The 14859-nt window shown below is 49.7% G+C and overlaps 1 protein-coding gene across 1 annotated transcript in view; it reads right to left on the minus strand.

The window, feature by feature from the left end:
- The window catches only part of RAB40B (RAB40B, member RAS oncogene family), a 992795-nt gene that overhangs the window by 1904 nt on the left and 976032 nt on the right, over window positions 1–14859 (minus strand). The window lies entirely within an intron of this gene.

Here is a 14859-nt window from a genome sequence, read left to right on the forward strand (position 1 = left end):
TACAGCATTGAGTAGAACTGTGCTGCCTGACACTTTTCCATGCCAAGGACTTTTTTCAACCTATGACTGAACGAACCAGTATAAACCAGAATTGCACAAAGAGACTGTGAAGGAATACGAGTATGTGTCATGAGAGATGGGTTTCAGAAGCCCCTTCAGCGCATGAATAGAGGTACTCATCATGTGATCGGTTCAATGGAACTCTGCATCAACGATACACTGGTATGCAGAGGTTTGTAAAGAACTCGAAGGGAGGCCTTCTTCCCGCTGGGTAGGCCTCAATGAGGGTTCTGGAAGATTCCAGTTTGGTTCCACATCGGTTACCTGAAAACTTAGGTTGTTGCAGTAAGTTCCACTGCTACAAAGATTTATCGGTTCCTTTGTCATGCAAGACAAATAAAGCTGTTTCTGCTTTACTATGTTATGTGTTTGTTTATAACCCGCCGATAGCCCGCAGGCATCAAGGCGCGGGAATGTCCGGGGTAATTCAGTGTGCATAATATTATATGCTGTAGAGGGCGGTCTGCGGAAAGATAATGAGATTATCATTGGGATAGGTGGGTTTTCAACGATTTCCTGAAACTCTGGTAGTTCTCTTCTAGTCGTAGAGTTAATGGCAATTAGTTCCAGCATTTTTCTGCCTTTACTGGGAAAGATTTCCCCCGCCCTGGCACACGTTTAGCTCTAGGAATATTCAGGTAAGCCTTATCCTCTGATCTAAGGTGTCTTTGAGGCAGGTACAAAGAAAATTGCTTCTTATAATATCTCGGGGCTTCTCCATACAGACATCTGTGAACTATGGTCATCGCCTTAAAGTGTACTCTCTCTTCCACTCTTAGCCAGTGAAGGGATCTTCTCCCCATAGTCACATGCTCCCTTTTCTTTGATTCTCTTGCTAGCTCGAACTGCATCATTTTTCATGACCTGACACTTTTGTATATCCCTCTTCGTGACTCCTATCAGTAAGGCGTTACCGTAGTCAAGGCATGACAGAATGACCGCTCTTGCTATAGTTGCTGCGTTCGCTTCATTAATAAATGGCCTTATGGCTCTCATGAGACGCATGTAGTAGGCATGGTTTTTCTGCAGGTAGTTAACCTGAGCATCGGATCCTACTGATGCTTCCACAACAATCCCTAGGGTTTTTACGTGGGGCACCACTGGGATTTTAGCCTGTTTGATAGTAAAGGTCTGGTATTCTGTCCCAAACTTGGATCTGGCCTGTTGCGTCCCAAAAATCATCAGTTCGGTTTTCGCATTATTAAGACACATCCAATGACGTTGCATCCTAATGTCAACAATGCGATAAACCTCTGATATTTTTGCGCTGTCGGTGCTGTATTCTCCCTTGAGTTCAAAAATGAGCTGCGTGTCATCGGCGTAGTTAGTAAAGAACACGCCGATTTGTTCCGGGAGCTTGCATAGACTTATCATATATAAGGAACAAGTTACTTACCTGTAACTGTTGTTCTCCAGCATGGGTCTAGCATGGATTCACATGCTCATGAATATTCCCCGTCTTCAGGCTGGGAATCCTCGGTAAAGAAAAAAACTCAGTATCAGTTTCGTTTCTGATCTGACTTTCGTAGTAGTAACCAATCACTGATTTCTGCGTCATACTGACCACAGCCAATGACTGCCCTCTCCCTAAGCCCCGCCTCTGGCAGCCATCCTCAGATTTGGTAGCACGTGAAGTGGCAGTATGACCAAGTGAAGAGCCGCAGAGGGGTAGGAGGGAGGGTTCGCATGTGAATCCATGCCAGACCCATGCTGGAGAACAACAGTTACAGGTAAGTAACTTGTTCCTTCTCCAGCATGGGGTCTGGCATGGATTCACATGCTCATGAATAAGAGAATACATAGCAGTACACACATGCACAACCACGGGAGGTGGCAACAGGCTCAACATTAAGCAATACAACAACTCAACATTAAGCGTCTCTTACCTCCTCACCAGGCTCACCTTAGGCGAACAGGTTGCGCAGCACTGCTTGGCCGACCCTGGACTCCTCCCTGGAATCCCGGTCGACGCAGTAGAATTTCGTGAAGGTGTGCGTCGACCTCCACGTAGCAGCCCTTCAGATGTCCAGCAGGGGCCCACCAGATAGGAACGCAGTGGTAGCTGCGATCGCTCTGGTGGAATGGGCTCTCGGACGGCCGGGCAGCGGTCGGTTTGCCAACCGATGACAGTACATAATACAGCCGAAGAGCCATCTGGAAATGGAAGCCTTTGAGAGAAACTTCCCCTGATAGACAGGTCCAAAATTCACAAAATGTTGTGACGTCTTCCGAAAGCTCTTCGTGCGGTCCACGTAGAACTTCAGCGCTCTAGCCACATCCAGCGAGTGCAAAGTCCTTTCAGCCGGCGACGAAGGCGACGGGAAGAAAACAGGCAACACCAAGGGTTAGTTGAGGTGGAAGTCCGACGGCACCTTGGGCATGAAGGAGGGGTGCGTCCTGAGCACTACCCTCGTGTCGTGAAAAGTCAAGTACGGGGGCTTGCAGGAAAGGGCCTGGATCTCTCCCACTCGTCGTGCGGAGGTGATGGCCACAAGGAACGCTGTTTTCCACGACAAGAACTTCAAAGAAGCTGAGTGCAGAGGCTCGAACGGAGGTCCCATGAGCTTGGTCAGCACCACGTTGAGCTCCCACGCCGAGGCCGGCGCCTTCACCGGCGGGAACGATCTGAACAGTCCCTTCATGAACTCCTTCACCAGACGATGAGACTACAAGGACGTCCGTCCCGTGGTTCTGGTTATCGGGAGATCGCAGCAAGATGAATCTTGATGGAAGCGTGCGCTAGTCCAGCCTTGGCCAGCGTCAGTAGGTACGGCAGTACCTGCGGAGCCGTAATCCGTAGAGGGTTAATCTTCTGTGCGTGGCACCAGACAGCGAACCTCTTCCATTTGTGTCCGTAGCATTTAAGAGTTGAGGACGCCCTGGCCTTTGCAAGAACCTCTCTGCAGTCGGCCGGTATGTCGTAACCTCCAAACTCTAGAGCTGCAGGAGCCAGGCCTGCAAGTTCAGCGACTTCAGGTCGTGATGGAGGATGGCGCCACCTTCCCTGGAGAGAAGATCCGCGTCCACTGGCAGCTTGATTGACGGGGATGCTGACAAGTCCAGAAGGTCCGGGAACCATATCTGCCTCGGCCACGCGGGTGCGACGAGTATCATCCTGCACCATGACCTCTTGAGCTGGTTGATGAGCCGGATCAGCAACGGTAAAGGAGGGAACGCGTACAGGAATACGCCCTCCCAGGGGAACGAGAAAGCATTGCCCATGCACCTCGGCTGGGGAAACCTGCTGGCGAACCTCCGGCACTTGGAGTTCGTCGCCGTCGCAAACAGATCGATCTGGGGTGTGCCCCAGCGTCGGAAGAGGCGGTCCACTAGGTCCTGTCGTAGTTCCCACTCGTGGCACGAGCGCAGCTCTCTGCTGAGCGAGTCGGCGATGGTGTTTTTTATTCCTGCCAGATGAAACGGCACCAGGAACATCCCTTGGGAGACGGCCCAATGCCACAGATCCTGCGCCTCCTTGGACAGGGCTGGGGATCTGGTACCGCCCTGCTTCCTGATGTAGAACATGGTGGTGGTGTTGTCGGTGAAGATCCTCACCACCTTGCCCTTGAGGGACGGAAGGAAGGACCTGAGGGCCCAAAACACTGCACGGAGTTCCAGGATGTTGATATGGAGGGATTTCTCCGTCGGAAGCCAAAGGCCTCTCGCGTGCAGATTTTCGGTGTGCGCTCCCCACCCTTACAGGGAGGCATTCGTGGTCACTGTCTTCTGGTGGCCCGGGGTCTGGAAGTCCATGCCCGCCGTCAGATGCGCGCAGGTGCCCCACCACCGGATCGCTCGTCGGAAACTCTCGTCGAGTGTGATCTTGTCCTCAAAGCTGCCCGTCGTCTGGACCCAGCGAGCGTCCAGGAACTCCTGCAACGGGCGCATCCGAAGCCTGCACAGGCGGATGAGATAAATGCAAGAAGACATCATTCCGAGGAGGGATTTGATGGACCTCACCTTGGCCGCGTCCGCAACCAGCATCCGCTGCACCTTGCCCAAGATGGCTCTCGTTCTTTCCTCCGACGGCGAGGCCAGAAGCGTCACTCCCAGAAACAGTGCGTCTTGCGCGGGCACCAGGTGGGACTTGGCGTAGTTTATGGAGAATCCCAGGTCTGTGAGTAGTTGGACGGTCCTCGCCATGTGTCCCGCGGCGAGCTCCCTTGTCTTTGCTCGGATGAGCCAGTCGTCCAGGTAGGGGTAGACGTGGATCCCCTCCAGGCGCAGCCGCGCCGCCACCGGCGCGAGGCACTTGGTGAACACCCTGGGTGCCGACCTTGGACCACGAATCTGAGAAACTTTCGGTGTCCCTTTAGGATGGGGATATGGAAGTAGGCATCCTCCAAGTCCAACGACGACAGGAAATCGCCCTCCTCCAGCTGACCCAGGACGTACTGGAGGGTGACCATCCAGAACTTCTGTGCCTTGATGAATTTGTTCAGTCGTCGTAGGTCCAGGATGGGACGCCATCCTCCTGTCTTCTTCTTCACGGGGAAGTATCTTGAGTAAACTCCAGAGCCCCAAAGCCTTTTTGGGATGAGCTTGATGGCGCCTTTCTTGAGCATCGCCTTTACCTCTGGGAAGTTGAGGGACGTGATGTTCCTTCCTGGCCACGGGGGGGACGCGCGGGCACTTCTTTAGAAACTCGAGCGTGTGACCCTAGGCCAGGGCATCCAGCACCCAACGGTCCGTGGAGATGGACTCCCACACGCCGACGAAGTTCGCCAGCCGGCCTCCCACCGGCCGGTTCAGTCCTGCTTCAAAGAGGCTTTGCCGCCTTGTCCTCCCTGGCGACGACGGCGGGGTCCGCCCGACTTGCCTCGTCCCCTGTAGGCTTCTTGTGATGACGAACGGGCCGCTTGACGGTAGGTGGAATATCCGCCGCCGGAACCTTTGGAGGCACCCTGCTTGCCTCCGGTGCTCCGAAAGGGCGGCCGTCGTTGCTGGAGAACACCAAGAGCCCGGGCCGTCTCCGTGTCCGCCTTGATGGCTTGCAGGGAATCGTCCACTGTTTTCCCAAACAGGTTGTTCCCGTCGAACGGCAGGTCCAAAACTCTCGTCTGCATGTCCTGCCGGAAGTCCGTTGCCTTGAGCCATCCACGCCGTCTAAGGCACACGCCGTTGCCCAACTGGCGAAAACCAGTATCAGCAGATGTCCGTCGCTACCGTAATGGCGTGGTCTGACGCCACTTCCCCTTCCTGCAAGATCTCCAGGGGCCTCAGCCCTCTTGTCGTCCGCTAGGAAGTTCAGCAGGGGGGCGATCTTGTACCACAACTCCCTGTCGTAGCGTGCTACGATAGCCAAGGCGTTGGCAGCCTTAATCGTCGTCGCTGCCGATGAGATGACTTTGCGTCCCATCGTGTCCAATTTCTTTCCCTCGCCGTCCGGGGGGGGAAGTTGATGTGGAGGCCGATGCCCCCCCGCTTTCTTCCTGGCCGTCGCGGAGATGACCGAGTCCAGGGTCGGCTGTGGCCGAAGGCACAAGGGGGCCGCGTCCGGGACCCGGTACTTCTTCTCGTACCGATCCCTTCTCGCAGGCGTTGTGGATGGGTTCTTGAGGAGGGAGAGACCCTCATCCCAGATATCGTCCAGTAGGGGTACAGCGAGGACCGTCTTCCTCTTGGTCTTGTGCCGTTGATAAAGGAAGCCTTCCTTCTTCTTCTCTTCCGGGCAGAGCTGGAAAAGCTCGGATGCCCTGGCGATCATGACATGAAACGATCCAATCTCGTCGGGCGGGGAAGCCCGGGGAGGAGGTGACGACGGAGGATCCTCGCCGTAAATCTCGTCGTCTGTCCCCATCGCGGCCGTGTCTGTCCCCGTGTCATCCCCCCGGGTCGTGGGCAGGGAGGAGGGCTGAGACGGGCGCGATGGTTGAAAAGGAGGTGGAGGATGAATCCTTCTTCTCTTAGGAGGAGGGCTCCCAGAAGGGCCCGGCTCAGGGTCCCCCGTCAGGAGCGGTTCCTCCGTCGGTGGTAACGGCAATCTCGTCCTTATCTCTGAGCATAAGGACTGTATAGCCAACAAAATGGCCGCCGAGTTGTCTTGCGGCACTGGTTCAGGGGGTTCCGACGGGCGGACAGGAACCTCGTCGGTACCCTCGACGTTCTCGTCGTCCCCCTCGTCGGGGTCCCTCCCGACGGGCTGGTCTTTCTCCACGCCAATGGCGTGGCTTAAGACTTCGATCAGCTCCTCTTCAGAGGTTGAGGCGAATCCACGATGGCCTCCTGCCCCCCCTTCTTCTCTGTCGGAGGTTTCACGGGGGTCCTGTCGATGGGCTTGAAAGAGGACTCACTCCGCGGTGGCAGGGAGACTCTGGGCCCCCGAGGTCGCCTCCACTGGTGTAGCCTCCTCAGGCTGAGCCAGGGCCGGTGCGACTGTCTCGATAGAGGCCTTGGCCGGGTGGATCAAGACTTTCGCCACCTTAGGTGTGCTCACTGCCTTCTCCGAATTGGCCTTCGAGCTCGACCGGGGCCTCTCCAGAAGCTTCGCCGGGTGCTCGGACTGCCTCTTACCCGAGCCAGAGCGTTGGCTCGTGGTTGATGCCGCCGGGGAGGCTGCGCCCTGCCTGGCAACCTAAGAGCCGGACCGTTCGGCGCTCCCGGTGCCCGCGGACTCGCGGTGCTTGGCCTTCTGTTGGGCCCCGGTCGCCGGGGCGCCCTCAAAGGTCTTAGAAGACCGCTCAGACTTCTTCTTTTTCTCGCCTGACGGGCTCTTCCCTTCCAGCCAGTTGGCGAGACGCAGATGGCGGTGCTTTATGGTCCGCTCCGACATGTTCCCGCAAAACGCACAGTCCTTCTCCACGTGCGTCTTGTCCTCATGCAGGCAGTAGAGGCAAAGGGAGTGTTCGTCCTCCTTGAAGACATTCTGAAGCTGGCATGCAGGGCAGACCCTGAACAGCTTCCCGGGCGTCGAGCTTCCCTTCTCCTGGGCCATGTCCGAGATGGGCCTGAGAAAATTCTGGAGTCCTCCAAAGCGTGGCTCGACGAAATCTTCATCCTTGAGGGGCGTAGAAGAATCCGACACGGATCCCCATTGATCGGATATAGAAACGGTGGAGCTTGAGGCTCTTTGACCGATCGGATATAGAAACGGTGGAGCTTGAGGCTCTTTGACCGAAAAAAAAGAGAACATTTTCCTATGAAAAAAGCGCGAAAACGCACTAAAGCTCGAGAGCAATAGCACGAGGATCCCAACACTTGAACGTGTGGTAAAAATCTGAGGATGGCTGCCAGAGGCGGGGCTTAGGGAGAGGGCAGTCATTGGCTGTGGTCAGTATGACGCAGAAATCAGTGATTGGTTACTACTATGAAAGTCAGATCAGAAACGAAACTGATACTGAGATTTTTTCTTTACCGAGGATTCCCAGCCTGACGACGTGGAATATTCATGAGCATGTGAATCCATGCCAGACCCCATGCTGGAGAAATTAAATAGCAGCGGTGACAGGCTAGCACCCTGGGGGACACCAAACAAGACAGGGGCAGCCTCAGAGAATGTGTCACCCCAGTGGATCTTAGCACTCCTGTCTTTCAAAAATAATGCTAACCACTCCAACGCCTTAGGTCGTGCAACCAAATGTTTTAGCCAGTGCTTCCTGCAGGAGTTGGTGATCTACCAAGTCGAAAGCCGCGCTGAGATTCAACAGCATAAGGATACCAGTGCTGCCCTTGTCTATCAGGTCTAACATGTAGGTCTGATGATCGAGCATAGCTGATTCTGTGTTGTCGGAGGCTCGAAAGCCCGACTGCTGTTCATGCTGTAGGTTCCAGTCTTCTACATGCTTTTGTAGTTGGTTTGTGGCAACTTTATCTAGGATCTTCAAGATAACATTGAATTCGTTATGGGCCTCAGATTACTGGGGTCCTTCAGATCCAGCCCTGGTTTCTTCACTAATGGGGCAATAGTCACCTTCTTAATTTCCTTTGGTACTACCCCCTCCCTAAAGGAGGCATTAACTAACTTTGTCAGTACTGGAACAAAAATGTCTTTATTGTCCAGTATGATTTTGGAAGGCAGAATATTCTCTGCGCAGGAGGTGGGTTTCATTTTAGCCAACACTCTACATAGCTCCTCCTCAGATATAGGGAGGAAGCTGAAATTCTCTCTTCCTTCCTGGTTACTTATTTCCTCTGGAAGGATAAGGGGCTCTCCTTCTCTTCTGGCTGTAATGATGTTATTTCGAGCCTTAGAGATCCTGGCAGCGAAAGCTTCTTGTACCCTATCGCATTCTTCCCTAGTGGGAGTATGTGGAAGGGAGAGTGATTTCGGCTTTTCAATCCCTTTAAGTATTTCAAATATTTTACTAGATGTGTTGGTCGCTGCCTCCATTTCTTTTTTGTAATGATTCTTCTTTGCTTCCCCGATACCTTTCCTATACCTGTAATCAGCCTTTTTCCAATCATCTTTGTTTGCTAAAGTGGGATTTTGGCGCCATGATCTTTCTTTGGCCCTCTTCTCCTGTTTTAGTTTATTTAGTTCTTCGCTATACCAAATCTATATTTTTTCTCACCAGTTTGTGTTTAAGTGGGGCTTTCTCCTCTATCAGTTCTTGCATGTGTTTATTATATTTTTCCAACAAGGTCTCGCAGTTGTCCTTTTCTGCGAAGGAGTCGGTGATGCTCTGTAGGCATGGTTTCAGAATCCCGGGACCAATACTCTTAAAATTTCTGCTGCATACTTTAGTATGGGGATTTTCAATGTAAAATGCCGGTTGATTCAATTGCACTACAAAGGTAACCAAGTGATGGTCTGACCGGATACATGGTTTCGTGACATTATATGCTTTCAGGTTGTTGGTAAACACCCAGTCTTACCTTGGGGGGGGTTGTAGGTTTGTTGTTTAATACAGGGAAATCCAAGTTATTCATTGCTGTTTCCAGCATTATGGCCTCCTTGTCCCCTTTATTCCCTCTCCACCTATTCATGTCACCAACTACCAAGGTGGATGTTTTATTATATATAAGTCGAGAGGCTTCAGATGTAATTTCATTCTCAAAATCACTAATTAAGGAAGGTGGTCTGTATATAACAATAATGTTTAAACTATCGTTTGGGGTATATGTGAGTTTTAGTTGAATGGTTTCACAGGTTTTACTACCCTTAACAGAGTAGCTGATTTTGCTGTAGCTACAAGTACTAATTTTCTGTTGCATACAGAGTTTGTTTGTCATAAGACAACAAACACTCTGCTCCATTATACATTTTGGTAAAATATGAGGCTGGACTGAGCATATAAACTCATTTATTAGCAAGACGTATTAAAACAACATTCATATATTTACAAATACAATCTTGAGGAGCTGTGGACAAGCAATCTAGATGGCTGCAGTTTGTAGATCCGGTAGCCTAAGCAAGTGCCTAAGTTCCCGATTTACCCTCCATAAACTGAGATGCTCCCCCCACGGCTTGGTCATATAGGAGAAAAAAGGGGCTGAAAAGTATAACCGTATAACATACCTCATGCAGGGCAATACTATAGGGGATAAAAGAGGCCTATCTTCATCCCCTCACCTCCTTGCTGGACAAAGTGTAGGCTTACCCCTCATCCATGCCAAACTTTTGGAGCTGAACCAACGCAGAGAAGAAGCCTCTGCTTGTCAATCGCATTAACCGTAAAAACCGGCCAAGAGTGTGGTACCCTGAGACAATGGCATATGGAGGACAAATATGAGGCTTGAAATGTGGGCTCGGGCCAGGCCAAGGTCCCTTTGGCTCATCATTAGGGGACGTGCAAAAGTGACCCAGGGCACAAGGTGCTTAAGGGAAGTTGCACAATCAAAGGTTGTGCTCCCCTGAACTGATAGAGAAAGGAATTTAATGTTTGGATCAGGCAGATGGAAAAAGTCCCGGGGCTCTTAAAATAACATCATTTATGTGCCCCACTTGGGTGCAGGGAAACAGTGCCAGGCTACCCAGTTCTAGCCTCAAAGTCCTATTCTGCAGACAAACATGGTGCTTAGTAGTGGAACTAATGAAGCAGAACAAAGGGGCCTCATTCTTTAAATGGACTCTACAGGGTTGACATGGACCAGTTAGGAGGGCACATTCTGCTCATCGATCTTTAAGCTTGCCTTAATGGAGATGCTCCAGAAAATAGAATAAACCACAGCTGGAAACATACTCGAAGCTGATAAAGATCAAGTGACACAATGACTTATTTTCAGTCAAATCTGCCTTTGACATGTGTGGCACACCAACACAACATTTTACACAGATGTGTGCAAGGGTTTTTAATATTCAGGATGTGGATTGGGATAAACACCTATAGGCTCTAGGGGTTCATCTAAAAAAAGAAAGAAAAAAAAAAAAGGAAAGCTCTGTATCCGAACAATCTAAAGAAAAGGTGGAGGATGAAAAAAAGCACCTAGTACACTTCTTGAATCTTCAAAGCAAATTTCAGGGATATAGTAGCCAGATCAATATGGGTTACCATCCAATGATATAACGTCTGGGTCACTTCTTTCTTTCTGAAACTCAATCTTAAATCTTGTTTCTCATTAGTAATAGTGCCCAGTTCTGCTCTGAGGGGGGATATAGTGCCCAGCTCACATGGTAACACTCAGGTTGTCTGGTCCTTAGCCCACTCAGAGCCTGCTGCAATTCCCAGGATATTTAGCTTTCTTAAGTAGTAGTGGCGGCATAGCTGACCCAGCGTACCTCCACACTGAGTAGCCATAGTCTTACACTTGTTGTCCTGCTCTCCCCATCTGCTCGGGGTAACTGTTGCCCTGTAACCAATTTCTCTATGCTCACAGTTGGCTTCTCCTCAGGCAACTGTGAAGGGTCAGAAATGAAAGCCGAACGTTTGTCACTTTGTGGCTAAAGACTTTTTTTACATTTTTTTTTAAATGGGTTGGAAAAATACCTGTCCCTTTCTAAAGAGGAATTTCCCTAGCTATAAATCTGTCTGTGTCAAGATGTCAGTAACTGAAAAGCCGTCTTTGTGTCCAAAACGTCCTATCCTGACTCTACTATAAACAAAAAACAACAAAGGGGTGCAAGGAAATGTCTTTAGCTTGATGTTGACAAAAGTTTCAAAAACCAAAAGTATAAGAATGGAACCAAGTGGACAAGGTCATCAATCAAGTGTAGGAAAGAAGCATTCTTCCCTCCTGCTGGGTGAGGGGATCCCCAGATACTGGAAGATGATGAGGGACCTCTTCTTTCAATCTCAGAAGGTCGGAATACCAAATCTCTGTTGGCCAGTCTGGGGCTATTAAAATCAGAGGGCAAAGATGTGAGACTCGAAACTTCGACAGTGCACTCATTATCAGAGGAACCGAAGGAAACGCATGTAGGTTTTTGTAGTTCCAGGATCAGTAGCCCGTCCCTCATCGACTCGGGCCCCTGACTCACTATGGACACAAAGTCAGCATTTGCAGTTGTGGAAAGTCGCAAACATCTCAATCTCTGGTGTTAACCAAACCTGAAAACCTTCCAGCATTACTGACCCCTTCAGCTCCGGTTAGTGATTCACATGTGATATGTGACTGTCTACTTCCATATTTAGCTACCCAACTAGATGAATAACTTAAAGTGCTATTTGATGCTGAATTTCTCTTCCCAGATTTGGGTAGCCAGCCATTGTTGGTTTAAATAAAACATGACCGTCATGCTTTCTGTTCTTATGAGCACTGAGGAGCTCTAAATAACTGGAAGAAAAGACTTCCAATGCCCTGAATATTGCTAGAAGCTGTTATATGTTTATGTGTTGAGTTTAAAGTGCATGTGACTGAAGCTGACCAAATGTAGCCCCCCAACCTATGAGTGACTAGTCGGAGTTCAATACATGGTGGTTAGGAAGATCTTAAAACGGTGTCCCCTTCAGCAGGTTGATGTCATCGCTCCACCCACTGTGGTCTGTCCTCTACTCTGGTGGGATTGGTATTTTGAGAGAACATTTATCCAGCTCTTGGTTCCAACAGGAAGCCAACTGGAGTTGAAGACGTCTCATTTTCCTGGCGCAAAGGGCACAGCTAGAACGCTGGAGGCCATCAGCCCTAGTAGGTGTTGAAACCACCAGCCTGAGATTTGTTGGTAAGAGGAAGGATTTTTTCTCACCGAGTGAGATACCCAACGTGAGTAAGTCCAAAAGAAACTGAAGTGACTTGTGAGCTTATTGAAATGATTCTGCATGTATCAGACAATCATCTAGGTATGGAAAAACATGTACCCCCTGATGACACAAATTAGCTACTTTGTGAAAACACAAGGAGCTAGCTGCATTTAGGCCGAGTGGTAGCACTCTGCATTGTAAATGGCAGTCCACAAGAGAGAATCTCAGAAATCTGTTGTGCGCGATTACAATTGGTATATGTTACGTGTCCTTCAGATCCACAGCACACATCCTGTTCCCCCTTGCAAAGCGAATCAGAGCAGGAGTTACCATCTTGAATTTCTCTAATGGGAGATGAAGACTGGGGTATGAAAGGAAAGGGAACTCCTCTATGTCCCTGATCTGAAGCTGTTCACCTCTAAGAATAGAGCTGTTAAACCCTCTTGAGGGAGGGGTAGAGAGGAATGAGGGGAAAGGGGCAGTGGTAAGCAGTAGCCTGAGAGACAACCAAGATGACCCAGAAATCCTCTGAAATTAAATGCCAGTTGTGATGGAACTCCGACACTCCACAGAGGATAAGTGGATCTGGACAGAAACTTCATTGCTTCTTTGCTTGAGTAGAAGACATTGGGGTGGATGACAATTAGTCTTGCGGCAGATGTTTGCTCCTTGCGTCTTTGTCCACTAAGAGACCTAGCTAGCTGCCTGTTCTGTCATGGTAGCCACTAAAACCCCCAAAACCTTTTGATCTGAACTAGAGTTTAGACTGCCTGGAAGACGGAAAAGATTTGTGGGGAGCCTTTATAAGCACTATCTATAGACAAGTAGAGGTTTTCGTTTTGGTTAGATCTTCATCCGTAGGTGAATAGATCCAGAATCATTTCTTGGACACTTTATTAAAATTAGTCGCTTTGGCCCAGGTTGTATAGTGCATGTTGACGCCCAAAGAAATCACTCAAGAGCCCGTATCAATGTGATGAATACAGCACTCACTTAAATCCTGCGCTATTAGTTTAGTACAGTGGTATTCAAACTGTGGGGCGGGTCCTCCTGTGGAAAACATAAATAGCCGCTCAGCATGTGAATCCTCTTTTGCGGCGTGGGCGAGTCCAGCCCCTGTCTCTGAGGTCTCATTCACCTGCGGTGTAAATGGCCCTCTAGAATGAGAGGGCAGGAACTGTTTTCCTCCAACAGCACAGGCGAGAGCACTTTGGCCCCTGTCTGCTTCAAGTGCCCAATATAAGAGTGGCTATGATCCCATAACCTGGCAGAAACACACCCACCATATAGGCAGGTTATGTGCTCACTGAGGGTGCTGGTGCAAAGAAAAATGGGGAATGAAAGAGAGTTAAGGCACAGGGGGCAGCTGAAGCACAGGCCAGGATTATCATTTTGGCCCCATGGATATTCTGCATATATTTCTATTGGGGTGATCAAAAACGAAAACAGAAAAAACGGATTGAGTGCTGTACGCTTTTAAAACGCTCAGCGCGACAGGCCTTCTGGCTCCTCTCGTCCACTTAAATGCTGCTCACTTCAAAAAAGGAAGGCTGTCTCATCAATGGACCACCTAGGCCCTAATTGTAGGATCTAGTGGAGAAGAGGACAGGCCAAAGCTGTTTGGAAGGCTCGGAAGTAGTAAGGGGAAGGTGGAGATCCGAAAGCAGAATGCTGAGGAAAGACAGCTTAGCAGGTTAGGAAAATCTTGAAGCTCAGCATATGTGGCTGAAGAGGGCAAAGAGAGTATATTTCGCATATCTAATTCCTTGGCCCTACAGACCATCATATCTTTAATTGCCGATTTAAGATGGTTCAATGAGCCAGGATTTAAAAAGGCCCCTCCATGCCCGAACCAAAATGTATTTGCGGTATTATTGCACTTATATTTTTTACTGCATGATGAGGATTTCACCAGCGGTTCTATTCCCTTTGGAAGCTGTATTTCCTTTTGACCAGCTTCCACATGGCCATGAACAAACCCTTAAGTAGTTTTCTGGAATTCATCAGGTCCACCACATTATCTTTCAGCAGTCTTTGCGCTTCTTGATTGAATGTTTTGGGCGGATTCCCAGGGATGGGTGCTTCTGTGTGTATAAAGACATTCCTCACCAGACAACTTTGTAGTCGCCCTCCATTGAGCTTGTGCAAAGGCCACTAATCCTGTGCCTAGGACTCATCGCCACTCTCCTGTCATGATAAACGCCTCATTGCGTGGAGTTGGCATCCAGATCAGCCTCCAGTAAGACCAACAATCAAAAACACACAGTTGCCTACTTCATGTTAGTACTGACCAGAGTTGATTGTGAACATTTAAAATTCTTACTCTATCTTGGAGGTGGAGATTTGCAGAGGTTTATTTCCTTCTTTCGACCAATTATGCAAATCTGGAAAGAAGGCTGGGACAGCAAAGAACTTTGAATAAGTGAAAAGTTTCATGTTCAAGGAATGTTGTAAAAAGTAGGCCAGCAGGAAAAACACCTTTTTCATGTACATACCTACAAGAAGTAGAAGCCCCCAAAAGGCTACCTCCAAAGTTAGCAGGGGCTAACTGTCTGCAGACTTAAAAGGTGAGAGACGAGACAGGACCATTCTATGCGCCGAACAATAAACTTTGCATACATTTGAAGCATGCATGTGATTGCTGATGCCAGGTGAATCGCCCATGTTGACCCCACCCATCAGCCGCGCCTTTTCGTCAGCCACCTCTAACTGATTTATGGGTGTCAGGGGGCAGAGGTGGAGG

Source organism: Ambystoma mexicanum, chromosome 3q, assembly GCF_040938575.1.
Source record: "Ambystoma mexicanum isolate Mex_15411 chromosome 3q, UKY_AmexF1_1, whole genome shotgun sequence".
Taxonomy (NCBI): domain Eukaryota; kingdom Metazoa; phylum Chordata; class Amphibia; order Caudata; family Ambystomatidae; genus Ambystoma; species Ambystoma mexicanum.